The following is a 13,849-nucleotide window of genomic DNA, read 5'->3' as shown; positions in this document are numbered from 1 at the left end:
GGGGCCGGTGCTGTGGCGAAGCAGGTAAAGCCGCCACCTATAGTAGTGGCATCCTGTATGGGTGCCAATTTGAGTCCCAGCTGCTCCACTTCTGAACCAGCTCTCTGCCATGGCCTGGGAAAGCAGTAGAAGATGGCCCAAGTCCTTGAGTCCCTGCACCCACATGAGAGACCCAGAAGAAACTCCTGGCTCCTGGCTTCAGATCAGCACAGCTCTGGCCATTGCAGCCATCTGGGGAGTAAACCAGTGGATAGAAGACCTCTCTCTCTCTCTCTCTGCCTCTACCTCTCTGTAACTCTGCCTTCCAAATAAACAAAAAATCATTTAAAAAGAATGGCAATCATGTTAAATTGAAGTCTTTATGGTGGGCCCTCATCCAATATGGCTGCTGTCCTTATAGTAAGAGGAGTTTTGGGCTCAGACACACACGGAGGGGAAACCATTGAGAAGGCACAGGGAGACTGCGGCCATCTGCCAGCTCGGGAGAAACCAAGCCTGCCCACGCTTCCAGCCCTGACTTGCCGTCTCCAGGACCATGAGCCGCCCGTCTGTATTTCTGCGACGGGAGCTCAAGCCCAGGGTCACAGCATCCGCTTCCCATCCTGCTCAGCCTTCCATACTCACAGCCTGCCCCTGGCCGGCACCAGCTGAGCCAAACACTCTCCATGGCAGGAGCCAGAACGGAGAGAGCTGCAGAGAGCAGTACTGTGTGCAGAGTCGTACTAGTGGGGTCTCTGGCGGGAAGACCCCCCCCCCACTCCACTGCTGAGATCCCCAGGACAGCCCCTCCCTGCCCTCCCTGGGGCCTCCTGTGCTAAACTTTCCAGTGAATTCCAGGAAAACTCCAGCATCCTGCCAAGAATTTCCCTTTCTTGGTTGAATCTGTTCAGAGTGGGTTTTCTTACAACCCAGAGGAAGTCAACCATGGTGTGTGTGTGTGTGTGTGTGTCTGTGTTCTGACATGGTGCAGTTTCCCCACGAGGTTTTATTGTTCCATCCTGCGGACCGTGAAGGTAATGATGTTGAGTAGCCAGTCCAAGGTCACAGGGCTGCGTGCCTGTGCCCTTTGCCCTCGCCATGCTGTCCTGGATGCTGGAGTTCTTCCACCTCCCTCTGCAGGGCTCAGCTGGGAGCTAGGAGCTCAGCACAAGTTGTTCAATGGAGTTGGACTCACGGACGAATATGCCGGCTGGAGACCAAAACACAGATGACTGTGCTGCCTGTTCAAACGACTGGGGCCTAGAGAAATAAAACCAGGGTCAGGAACATATTCATCTCGTGCCCTGCTCCCCCTGAGACCTAGAGAGGCCAGAGACGTAACCCAGGCTCTCCGGGGAACTCACTGGTTCACTCAGAGACACCAAGACCCAGCGCTGGCCCCTGGGTTCACAAACCCTGTCTACCGCTCCCATCTGGGTCGTGTTTATTTAACCTGCAAACCACAGCAAGCAGTACCTCGTATTTTCCAGAAAAGATCTACGCCCTCAAGGCCCCCCCCTTCCTCCTCCTCCTCTTCCTCTTCTTCCTCCATGTGTTGTAACAAAAGGACACAGCCCACGCTTTGCTGGGAACTGGCCTCATCCTCGCCTTAGAAGGTTCTAGGAATCAGGGAGCTAGAACAGCGACAAAGGGAAAGGACTCGGCTGGCAAGGGTTTCTGGGCATTTTTCTCCTCTTTATATTTTTTTTTATTTTTATTTTTATTTTATTATTTTATTTTTGACAGGCAGAGTGGACAGTAGAGGGAGACAGAGAGAAAGGTCTTCCTTTTGCCGTTGGTTCACCCTCCAATGGCCGCCGCGGTAGGCGCTCTGCGGCCGGCGCACCACGCTGTTCCAATGGCAGGAGCCAGGTGCTTCTCCTGGTCTCCCATGGGGTGCAGGGCCCAAGAACCTGGGCCATCCTCCACTGCACTCCCTGGCCACAGCAGAGAGCTGGCCTGGAAGAGGGGCAACCGGGACAGGATCGGTGCCCTGACCGGGACTAGAACCCGGTGTGTCGGCGCCGCAAGGCGGAGGATTAGCCTGTTAAGCCACGGCGCCGGCCTTCTCCTCTTTATAAAAACAAAATTACTTTTCCCCCTCTTGCTTTGGAAAGGTCCCGAAGTAAACCCGAGATCATTTGCATAGCTCTCCTGAAACTTCCCAAGCCAACCAAGACATCCAAGTGTCGCTGGCAGGGGGAGTGGCTGTAGACCCAGCCCCACCATCTTGTGTGTCAACACGAAGCCCTGGCCTCAGCACCGCCCCCCAGAGCCAGGAGGAAGCAGCTCATCATTCTCTGACACCTCATCCACAAGAGGAGCGGGTCTGGGACTGGCGGTGTGACGTTGTAGGTTAAGCCGCAGCCTGCGACGCCAGCATCCCTGTGGGGTTCGACTCCCGGCTGCTCCACGTCTGATCCACGTCTGATCCAGCTCCCTACTAATGAGCCTGGGAAAGCAATGGAAGATGGCCCAGGTGCTTGGGCCCCTGTTCCCACGTGGGAAGCCTGGCTCCTGGCTTCGGATCAGCCCAATTCTGATTGTTGCAGCCATCTGGGGAGTGAACCAGTGGATGGAAGATCTCTATCTGTATCTCTCCCTCTCTGTAACTCTGACTTTCAAATCAATAAATAAACTTAATTAAAAACAATGAAGACGAGTGGGGCTGAGCATGGAAGACCTTTCCCTGCCCCGTCCCTCCCCACAGAGACAGAGGTGTGCCTGCGCCATCTCTCTCTTCTTCCCAATGAGGACAGACATGGCATCCAGAGCAGTAACAATGGCAAACAGGACTCGTTGACAACATGTGAGTGTGTATGATATGCAAACCCTAATTAACTATGTTTCAGGGGCCGGCACTGTGGCACAGCAGGTTAAGCCACTACTTGCCTGTATCCCGTACAAGCGCCAGTTCAAGTCCTGGCTGCTCCACTTCTGATCCAAATTCCAGCTGATGTGCCTGGGAAAACAGCAGAAGATGGCCCGAGTGCTTGGATTCTTGCTACCCACGTGGGAGACCCAGATGGAGTTCCAGGATCCACGCTTCAGTCTGGCCCTGCCCAGGCATTTGGGGACTGAACCAGCGAATGGAAGATCTTTCTCTCTCTCTCTCTCTCTCTCTCTCTCTCTGTAGCTCTACTTTTATATAAATAAATAAATCTTTGTACAAAACCAACAACCATATTTTAGTGGTAGAAATTTCAGGGATGAGCCATGGAGAGTCCACCCTCAGTGGGAAAAACAACACAGCAGATTGCCAGCCAGTACCTGAAATTCTAGCCATTAACTTTGACGTGGCAATTTGGTTTTTGTTTTCAATGTTTATTCATTCTCATTTTTATTTGAAGGGAAGAGAGAGAGAGAGAGAGAGAGAGAGAGAGGTTCCACTTACTGGTTCACTCCCCACACGCCTGCAAAAACCAGGGCTGGGTCAGGCCAAAGCTAGGACTCTGGAACTCCATCCGGGTCTCTGCGTGAGTGGCAAGGGCCCAAGGACCGGAGCTGCTGCCTCCTAGGGTGCACATGAGCAGGACGCTGGAACTCACTCCAGCCGCTTTGATACAGGATGCAGGTGCCCCAAGGCACCTTCACCACTGGGCCATAAGCAGTTTGCAAAGTAGTGGTTGGGGGATGGCGGTTGGCTGGGGGGGGCTCCACTGAAGCTTCCCTGTGACGGTGTGAGGTAGGGATCCTTGGTTCCTCCATTGCTCAGAAGCACAGGAGAAATCTGCCCTGACAGAAAAGAGACGGTGGAAGCCCAGGTCCTTCTCATCCCATCCCCTCCACTCCGTGTTCTTTCCCTCCCCCTGGACCCAGCCCAGGAGTTGACCAAGAGCGTGGGTCTCACTGACGCCTGCAGTGGAACCTCATGGAAGCCTGATTTCTTGCCCCAATTTTTCTTTTTCCCAAGTGGAAATATCTGCATTAGGGTTGTCTTGACTACAAAAACATGCATTTGCAGAAGGAGAGTTGGACTCACACACAAGTTCTGGGCCAACCAGCCTTCCCTGCTGCCACACCAAACCTGTAGCCAGCATCTCCCATCTTCCCTTTGGCCAGCTGCGACCCCAGCGAAGTCACCTCCCGCCAGACAGTGAGGATCCTGAGTCCCACTCACATGGCTATGGGACTCGCAGCCCTCTCCTGTCCCCCTTGTGTTTCTCCCAGTTCCCCAGAGGGCTCGCAACACAGGACGCCGCGCGACCCACAGCCCACGCGGCATGGGAAAGGCTCATTTTCTTCCGTTCCAGCTCTGGCTCCCCAGCAGGTGCCAGGGGAACAGCCCTACCTCTCCAGACTGATGGGATGGCCAGGCGGCTCTGGCACAACCCTAGCACAAGCTCCCTCCCCTCCCCACTTCCTTAGTAGGGAAATAAGAAGTGGAGGGGGCGGGGGAGGGCTGTGGCAGGTTCCTCGGGAGTTGGAGGCTGTGCAGCGAGTTTCTTCTCACCTGTGTGAGCACAGCCTCGGGAAACCAGCCGCAGGAGGATTCTGGAGGCTCCTAACTCTACTGAGTCCTCTCCCCTCCTCCTTCGGCCCCTTCCTCTCTCCCACACCGCCTCTCTCCAGACCCTTGCCTCACTCTCCGCTGCTGGCTCTTGAAACAGGTGCATGCTCCAACCCCAGCCTCCCAAAGCCACATGGGCCGGAGTCCGGGAGCTCCAGGCAGCACCTTGACCTCCAACCCCTTGGTCCCCCAAACGGAGCTTCTGCAGATCCCTTCCCAACCTTGTGATTCAGGAGAATAAACCAGAATAAAATCTGTCTTGGGGCCACCATTGGGATGCCACGGGTTAAGCCGCCACCTGTGACACCGGCATCCCATATGGGCATCGGCTCGAGACCCGACTGCTCCACTTCCAATCCAGCTCTCTGCTATGGCCTGGGAAAGCAGTGGAGGATGGCCCAAGTGCTTGGGCCCCTGCACCCGCGTGGGAGACCAGAAAGAAGCTCCTGGCTCCTGGCTTCAGCCTGGTAGTACAGGTCCAGTCGTTGAGGCTATTTAGGGAGTGAACCAGCGGATGGAAGCATGCTCTCTGTATCTTCTCTCTTTATAACTCTACCTTTTAAATAACTAATTTTAAAAAAAGACCCTTTTCTTCCTCCTTTATGGACTTAAATGGGCCTCCTACAGTAAGTTCAAGTTTATAGGCTTATCCAGAAAAGAAAAACACGTTAGCATTTCCATGCAGGTTTCGGAAAACTCAAGATATTTTTCATCACTTTGGATTTTCCAACCCAGGACATTGCCCTACACGGGTGGGAAGGGAATCGCTTTGTTTCAGGATGCTGAAGACTTGGCGGTAAAATCCACAAAGTCGGCCTCCATGGCAGCAGGCTGCAGGTGCCCAGCCCCACCCCAGGGAGGGAGCTCTCCACCTGCCCACCCTGTGCCCCACGCCACTCTCTGGTCCAGCTGGTGGATGCGCAGTGAGCATCACGCTGCACCCGCACTGCCCCTCGGCTTAGGAGAACGGAAGAAGTGGGGGGCATCTCAGGCCTCTTCCCACAGAACCCCACGTGGAGGCTGTGAGCTGGGATGAGTGGCAGAGGGAAGCAGCATTGCTCCCCCTGCGATCCCACTGTACCGGTGCTGGACGGGTCCAGGCGAGCCCGGCGCAGTTCCCACGTGTAGGGCTGTCTCCTTGGAGTTAAGGAAGCTGCAAAATTCCCATTCATCTTCCCTATTCCACCACGTCAGATCCTGTCCCCAGTGTGGCTGGAATTCCCAGGATTCTTTCCCGAGATATTTTCTCCAGGTTCCCCTTCCAACAGCCGTTGTCATCTCTGACCGCAGGGCTGGCCCCTGTCTCTGGAGCTGACAGCACCAGCTCTCAGGCACAGACTCCCGCTGGTGGGAGCCAAGGTCGGGGGTGGGGGGTGGGGTGGGGGGGGGAGAGACAGCTGCCACCTCCCCAGGAGCACCACATCGCAAGGCTACGTCCGCCTCCACCAGAGGGAGCCCTTGCAAGCCTTTGCTCCCTCTGCCTTTGGTTTGACAATGCAGAGCCCAGGCGGACTGTCTGATGGACCCAAAACACTTCGACCACCTTCTCCTTGGGAGTGCACGTTCAGGCACCAACCCAACGCTTCTTGGGCGGTTCATAGAAATCAGTTTTTCTGGAGAACCGTGCCTTTCTCTGACTCCAGCTTCCTGCTACTGCACAGTGGGGAAAGCAGCAGACGACGGCTCAAGGACCTGGGTCCCCGCCACCTACATGGGAGATCTGGATGGAGTTCCTTGTTCCTGGCTTCTGCCTGGCCCAGCCTTGGCTGTCGTAAGCATTTAGGGAGTGAACCAGGAGGTGGGAGGCTTCTGTCTGTCTCTGTTTCTCTTTGTGTCTCACATTCTCTCTGCTTCTCTGCCTTTCAAATCAACTGAAAATTAATAATATACTTTTTTAAAAATCAGTTTTGCTGGAGAAGGTCAAAAAAACAAAATAGTTTTAATTGATATAATAAGAATGTTTTAAATTGTGTTTTCAGGGGCCAACATCCCACATGAGCACCAGTTCAAATTCCCGCTGCTCTACTTCTAACCTAGATCCCTGCTAATGTGCCCGGGAAAGCAACAGAAGATGGCCCAAGTGCTTGGGCTCCTGCACTCATGTGAGAGACCCAGAAGGAGTTTCAGGCTCCTGGCTTTGGGCTGGCCCAGCCTCAGCAGTTGCAGCCATTTGGGGAGTGAACCAGCAGGTGTAAGATCTGTGTGTGAGTGTGATTCTCACTCTCTCTCTCTCTCTCTCTCTCTGCAACTCTGCCTTTCAAATAAATAAGTCTTTTTTAAAAAATCACATTTTGGAAAGAAAAGCCAAAGTCCCTGTGGAATTCTTCATGATGTCAGAAGGCTTACCACACCTTACGTTCTTTCCACCTTTCAATAATTCTGTGCAAGGGACAGATTTCACTCATTAATCCAATTTTCATAATGCTAGTACAAATAAGAAGATGAAAAACATGTGAGGTTATGTGAGCTGCTCAGGGTTCTATGTCTGGTTCAGAGCCAAAAGCCATGCACCCGTCTTTTTCCGTTCTTATTGTGTGTTCATTCCACAAGCAAATCACAGGCAGATTTAACAGAGCTCAGACATCCCACCGAGCTCACACAGTCCACATGCAAGCTGCACACGTGCACGATGTTCCACACCGTACTGTGTACAGTAAACATGTCTGAAAACGACCCCGGTCCTCGCACCAGGAGTTCAGTTGAGAGAACTATTCAGTACCGTGAAATATCACGCGGGCATGAAAGCCAAGTTGTAAAAGCATGCTTGAGGCCATGGAGAACTGCTCATAGCTACAGAACGTGCACAGCAAGCTGTCGTTTTTATAAGTCTACATATCAATAAAACACATAGCAAATCATGGGGAGGGATAGATACTAAAATATTAACAGTGTTTTAATGGATGAATTGCTGGTGATTTTTTTTTTTGCTTTTGTTTTTTAAATGTATTTTTAGTTTGGGCTGGCGTAGTGGGCTAAGCCTCTGCCTGCAGTGCCGGCACCCCATATGGGTGCCAGTTCGAGTCCTGGCTGCTCCACTTCCATCCCAGCTCTCTGCTATGGCCTGGGAGAGCAGTAGCAGATGGCCCAAGTCCTTAGGCCCCTGCACCTGCATGGGAGACCTAGAAGAAACTTCTGGCTTTGGATTGATTCAGCTCCAGCCATTGTGGCCATTTGGGGAGTGAACCAGTGAATGAAAGACCTTTCTCTCTGCCTCTCCCTCTGTCTGTAACGGTACCTCTCAAGTAAATAAATAAAATCTTTAAAAAAAAAAAAAAAACACGTATTGTTCCTTGTAGTAGACATTAGCAGTTGTACACACTTATGGGGCACAGAGTGACATCTATTACAAGTACACCCAGTGTGATGAGCGGGCCAGGGCAACCGGCAAACAGCGGTCATGTCTGTGCACTGAGAGTGCCCACAGTCCTCTCCCCGGGCCATTTTGAAATAGTCCATGAACTCTTAACCACAGCTACTCTGCTATGCTGCGTTGTTAGATTATTCCTCCTCCACCGCCCCCAGGACCCCTGTTCCCCCCTTCGATCCCCTCCTGCCACGTCCTGGGCTCTTGCAGCCACTCATCTTTGCCACCCACTTTCTAGAGTCCCCATGGGAGTGACAACACTGGCATCTGCCTATGCCTGACCTGTCACTTAACATGTGAGTGCAAACGAGAGAACGGCATTGTTTTTCCTGTTGTGGTTGAATAATACTCTATTGTATACTTGTACCACATTTCCTTTACTTGTGGATGATTTTATGGTCTTCATAACCTACATCTTCTAACCATCCCACAGTAAAAGTACATTGCTTGGGTATTTTCTAAAGTGTCGAGACTGCTGTGTCAGGAGCCCTCATCAGGTTAAAGCGTAAACATGTGTTTGCACGTAAGTGTACGTACTAGCGTGACAGGGCAGCTCTGTAGGGTTATTCACTCACTTGTTGTGTAACAGACATGTCGCACCGTTTTGAAGTAGGCAGGCATACAGGTTGGAGTTGATTGGATTTGTGAACTGGAAGACCACGCCCCGTGTGACCTCATGCTCCTACCTGATGCCTTGGCCACGCCCTTGTGTGGCCTCATTCCCCTACCTGGCCGTACCGGGGTGCCCACCAACCAATCAGGTTAATTGACCACTCCCCTTTGGAGTGGGTTAAAAGCCTGGGGCACAGTGTGCCTGGCCTGCTCTTTCTCCCTGGTGTCTTGCTAGGAAGGGGCTTGCTGTAGCCCCGCGCCTCCAGGGCGCATGGCCTTCGGGCCATGTGCTCTAGGCTTCCTGGCCTAGATGCTCTTCCACGTGGCTGGTTCCTGGTGCTCGGTATGAACCCCTAATTACCTCTTTCTCTTAAATAAAGCTCTCACTCTCCTATGCATCTTTCTTACTGAATAAAAGCTTAAAACGTACCATGCTGCCTTGTTTATCTGTGCCGGTATTTAGAATTCTTCTCCAAATATTAGGCAAGGACCCTCTTGGGCTTATTAATATCGGGGATTTAGTAATAAGCCCGTGGTGAAATCGTATGGCACCCCAAATTCTGGTAGTACATGTGGCACCCTGTCTAGTATTTCTATGGAACTTTAAGGGGCCACATTTTAGTGTGAATTTTAGGGGGTCTTGTCCGATATCACGTTTCAGGAGACAGAAGACTCATCACCAGAAACTTGGTTCTCGGGTTTCCCGTGTTGAGGCGGTTTCCCCCAGAACCCTTAGTGCCACTTCTGGGACCGAAGCTGTCACTCCTGTACTCTCTACTTCCCAGCCGCAAACCCGCTGACCAGGGCACAGCAGTTAAGATGCCGCTTGGGATAGCAGAGTGCCTGGGTTCAAGTCCCGGCTCTGTTCTTGATTCCAGCTTCCTGCTCACACACACCCTAGGAGGCAGCTCAAATGCTTAGGTCCCTGCCACTCCCATGGGAGACCCAGTCGGAGTTCCTGGCTGCAGGTTTCAGTCTGGCCAACCCCAGCTGTAGCAGGAGCGTGCCCGTGGATGGGGAGATTCTGTCTATCCTGCCTCTCAAATAAATAAATAAATCCACAGACCCAGCCACCAAACGGTGCTCCTGCAAAGGCAACCAGTGCAAAACTCCTGGTCTCGTTTCTGTCCGCCTCCCGGAGCTGCAGTCCAGGCTGCCCACACGGTCCCAGTCCTCTCTCCCATCCCCCCTGAATGAAGAGCATCAGGTGACCTGGAATCATCCTGTGTGGCAGAGCCTCGCTGGGCTCCCCGAGGAAGCCTTTGTTCAAGACTGCTCCCGGGCAGTGACATCCTCGCTGGAGACCCTGGGGCAGCTCATGTCCGTCATCCCGGCTGCATTACTCGAAGTCCCCCCTTCCACCGCTCCCGTCCCTTTAATTCTCTTGTCTTTGTCCTACTCACAATGAGACTGTCACTGGGTGGGGACAGTCCCCTGGCGCCATATCCCCCTCTGCCTCTTGGCTCATGCTAATCTCCCTTCCCCGTGAGCACGTTCGCCCTCTGTACCTCTTCATCGGGCGCGCACTCGGGGCGTGCCTTGCAGTATGGAGAGTGAATGTGCTTTTCCAACTTGCCATCGCTGGGGATGAGGGAGAATCAGACGTGTGGAAGACGCACGCTCACAGAGATGGACACGGAAATGGACTGGGCTCTCCTGGAGCCACAGCAGGACTGGGGTCTCCCAGCTTTTCCTGCTTGTGGAGGGAGAGCAGCCGTTGCCGTGGAAACCCTGCCCGGTGGTGATGGTGGTAGCAGCGGCGGGCAGGAGCCACGGGAGTCTGCCCGCCTGCCTCCGTGGCTGCCATCCAAGGCTGATTAATTTAAGTTTGGGTTGGCTGTGACGTTGCACAAGGCAGGCAGCGACGGGCAGGGGCGAGCCGGGAGAAGCCGAGCACCACCAGACAGATCCCTTCTGCTCACTGGAAGCCACGTGAGCAGCAACAAAAGAAATCATCAGGGCATTTTAGCGATTAACATGCTGGGCAATGCTGGCGACCAGACGAGCTGTTAAAGAAAGTGTTCCCGGACCCGTGTTGTCATTCTATTCAGAATTCCACGCGCTGATTCATGAATTTCTTCAAGACACGCCACCTGCCAGCCACCTACAACCACTAAGCACACAGCAGCGGCAGACGTGGGCGCGCCGCCACCCTGAGCCTCTCTCCAGGCCTTGGTTCTCCAAAGGGCAGGTCTTGTCGCCGGCCATCAGCCCGCAGACACCCTGGTCAGCCTCTGTCGGCTGCCAGAGCAAGGTTCCATTTCAAATCAGCACAGCCCAAGGATGCCTGACCCAAACCGCTCACAATCTTCAATTTTGGATTTGTCCGTCTTTTAGGGTATCTGCATGCGTGATGGGATGAAATTCTTCTGTGTTGTACACACAGCCTGAGGTCAGGTGAAGAATTTTCAGCTTTGAAACAGTTTTAGATTTTTCAGATTAGGGGTGATCATCTTATTTATTTATTTTGAAAGTCAGAGAGAGAATAGAGAGAGAGAATCTTCCAACTGCTGGCTCACTCCCCAGAAGGCCACAATGGCCAGGGCAGAAGCCAGGAGCCAGGAGCTTCATCCGGGTCCCCCACATGGGTGGCAGGGGCCCAAGCCCTTGAGCCATCTTCCGCCACTGTTCCCAGGCCATAGCAGGGAGCTGAATCGGAAGTAGAGCAGCTGGGACACAAACCGGTGCCCATATGGGACGCCAGCGTCACAGGCGGCAGCTTCACCCGTCACAACACAGCACCCGGTCTGATCATCCTGTTCTTAACACAACATTTTAGATCCATCTTAAAAGGAAATGCACGGATTGCTCACGTCCAACCTCCTCATCACAGAGATGAGAAAATGAGGCTGGAGCCAGGAGTGGCAGTGGCTCCTCGCTGGCAGGAGGCAGAGCGGGACGCACCCCCAGGCTCCGGGTCTCCCAGTCCGGTGGGATCTCGTGGACCCCTCACTTTGCGTCCTCTGCATTGTGTTGAGGATGACAGTGTGTAAGCAGGAAGAGAATCTGTTTCATCAAACGGAAGATGGACGTACAATACGTACTTGTCCCTGAGTATCTGAGCGTGGCTGGGTCCAAGCTCCCCACAGCTACCCAAGTCCACAGATGCTCCAGTCCCGTGTGCAGTATTTGCATGCACCATGCGAACATCCTCTTGTAAACTTCTAAATTAAACGTTATGTGAGAGGCAGAGAGAGGGGGAGAGCGCGTCCTCCCATCCACTGGTTCCCTCCCCAAGTGCCCCCAAGTTAGGAAACTAGGAGCCAGGAACGGGATCCAGGTCTCCCATAGGCTAGCAGGAACCCAGACCACGGCCCGCTGGAGTCGGCACTAGCAGGAAGCTGGAGCCAGGAGCCGGAACTGGGACTGGAAGCCGCGTGCTCGGACGTCTTCACTGCGAAGCTGAGTGTCCACTCCGTCTCCCGTGCGCTTTGTAACATCAACACACTGCAAGTGCTATGCAACTGGCCGCTCTGTGAGTACTGCATTGTTTGAGGCATAGCAACAAGGAAAAAGAAAATATATACGTGCTTGGCACAGATGCAATTTCTTCCCTGAATATTTTCCATCTGTGGTTGGCTGAGTCCAGCGATGTGGGGGGCCGCGACTGTCGAGGTCTGGAAGTGAGGTGTGGGAAAGTGTCCCGAGGTGAACAGTAAGCGCTGGATGCCTTGGCCCACGGGGAGGGAAACTGGCTCCCCGGTGGTTCCCGGGGACGCTGTGGCTCCAGGAGGCTCCCCGGGGAGTCTCGTAGTCAGCAAGGTGACCAGAAACTCCCTGCTCAGAAGTCTGACCCTCTCTGCTGGCAGTTCCAAAGCCACTGGCAAACAACCCTTAAGGGCTCAAGAAGCACTGGGGGCGGGGACCTAGTGATGAACCCGAGTCACTAGGAAACCATGATTACCGCCCCTGGTAAAATAAGACTCTTGGGGGAAATGGCTGTGGGAGAACCGGGTAGCCAGCTTTGGTCGGGGGCACAACGCTTGAGCACTGCTTTAGGAAGGAGCTGGGTGGCAAACGTGGAGGATCCAACTCCACGGGAGCAGAGGCAACCTCCCCGTGGGAAGGCGGCTCCTGCAGTCCCCACCCCACGGTGGCCTTGAATGGGCTGCACACGATGAACATTTATGTGGAGAAAGGCGACCCCTTGTGGGCTAACTCTGGAACAAATCGAATCCAACAGCCTGGGAGCCATGCGTCCTGCTTCACAGGATGCTGGAAAAATCGCCACGCTGCCAGGGGAGTTCATAATCGTGGCCAGAGGCGTGATGGAGACACCTGGGCCTCGTGGGAGCCCCGGGGAGGGTCTGCGTTACAGCAGCGTGCCCGGGGATGCGCCCCTTGGAGAAGACAGCCCGGCCCCGACGCCTTCTCAGCCCGAGTGAGACCCTCGCTAGCCTGGAGGGAGCAGTCCCTGCAGGCGGGCACCAAGCGCACCTCCACCTCGTGCCCCCTCATCAGACTCCCCAAACCCAGCCCGATGCTTCCAGCACCCTTCGTGGCCAGATCGCTGGGGCCTGCGGGCTTCCCACAGCCCAGGGTGGCGCTCGCCCTGCAAAGCTGCGCTCCTGGCCCCACCTCTGCTCCCGTCCCAGTTCCAAGAATTCACTGTATTTGCTTACGGGGGAAGAATCATTTAATACAAAGTATTTTTAACATGGTGTGGGAGGACAAAGATGGAACCCGCACGACCGTAGACGGATCACAGGTGGGTAATTACACATGCAAATGGATTCGATTTGGTAATTCTCCCCTGAATTCCTAGTTACATGCTAACAAGTCATGCTAACCCCACACCACCACTGCATCTTGGGTTTCTTTTTATTCTTATGTCAATTCTGAAATATTAAACGCCATTTAGAACACCTTGCTAACACCGTGTTTCTGAGTTTAGATTGGGGGGGGGGGGACTCCATACTAACTGATCCACACAGCGGGTAGGAGATGAAAATTACTTTCCTCACTTTAAAAGCGCCCCAGTGTACAAGGTTGCACAGGCTGGGTTTTGGCAGGCGGGGCTTGGGGGAAGGCGAATCTAGTTCTGCAGGAAACGTCCCGTAAAACCAGAATGCAAAACCCAAGTCATGAAGCAAGAACATCTGGTGGAACATCAGGAGTGAAATGGGAGAAAAGTACTTCCTGCTGAGCAGTCAGGAAGGGCCTCCTGGAGGAGGTGGCATTCAAGCAGGGCTGTGGAGGACAAGCTAGAGCTGCACATACAGCAAAGGGGCAGGTGGAAGGCACGGCAGGAGGCCACCCTGGGGCAGATCAAGGCCTCCAGGCACAGACACGTGCACACACACGTGCTGTGTGCTTTGCAGTGCCCACCAACATGGGAAGACGCACTTCACAACGGGGTGTCCACCGGGTCGGGGCAGAGGGAT

Source organism: Lepus europaeus, chromosome 2 (assembly GCF_033115175.1).
Source record: "Lepus europaeus isolate LE1 chromosome 2, mLepTim1.pri, whole genome shotgun sequence".
Taxonomy (NCBI): domain Eukaryota; kingdom Metazoa; phylum Chordata; class Mammalia; order Lagomorpha; family Leporidae; genus Lepus; species Lepus europaeus.
The sequence above is the reverse complement of the archived record's forward strand: the minus strand, read 5'-3'. Positions refer to the sequence as shown.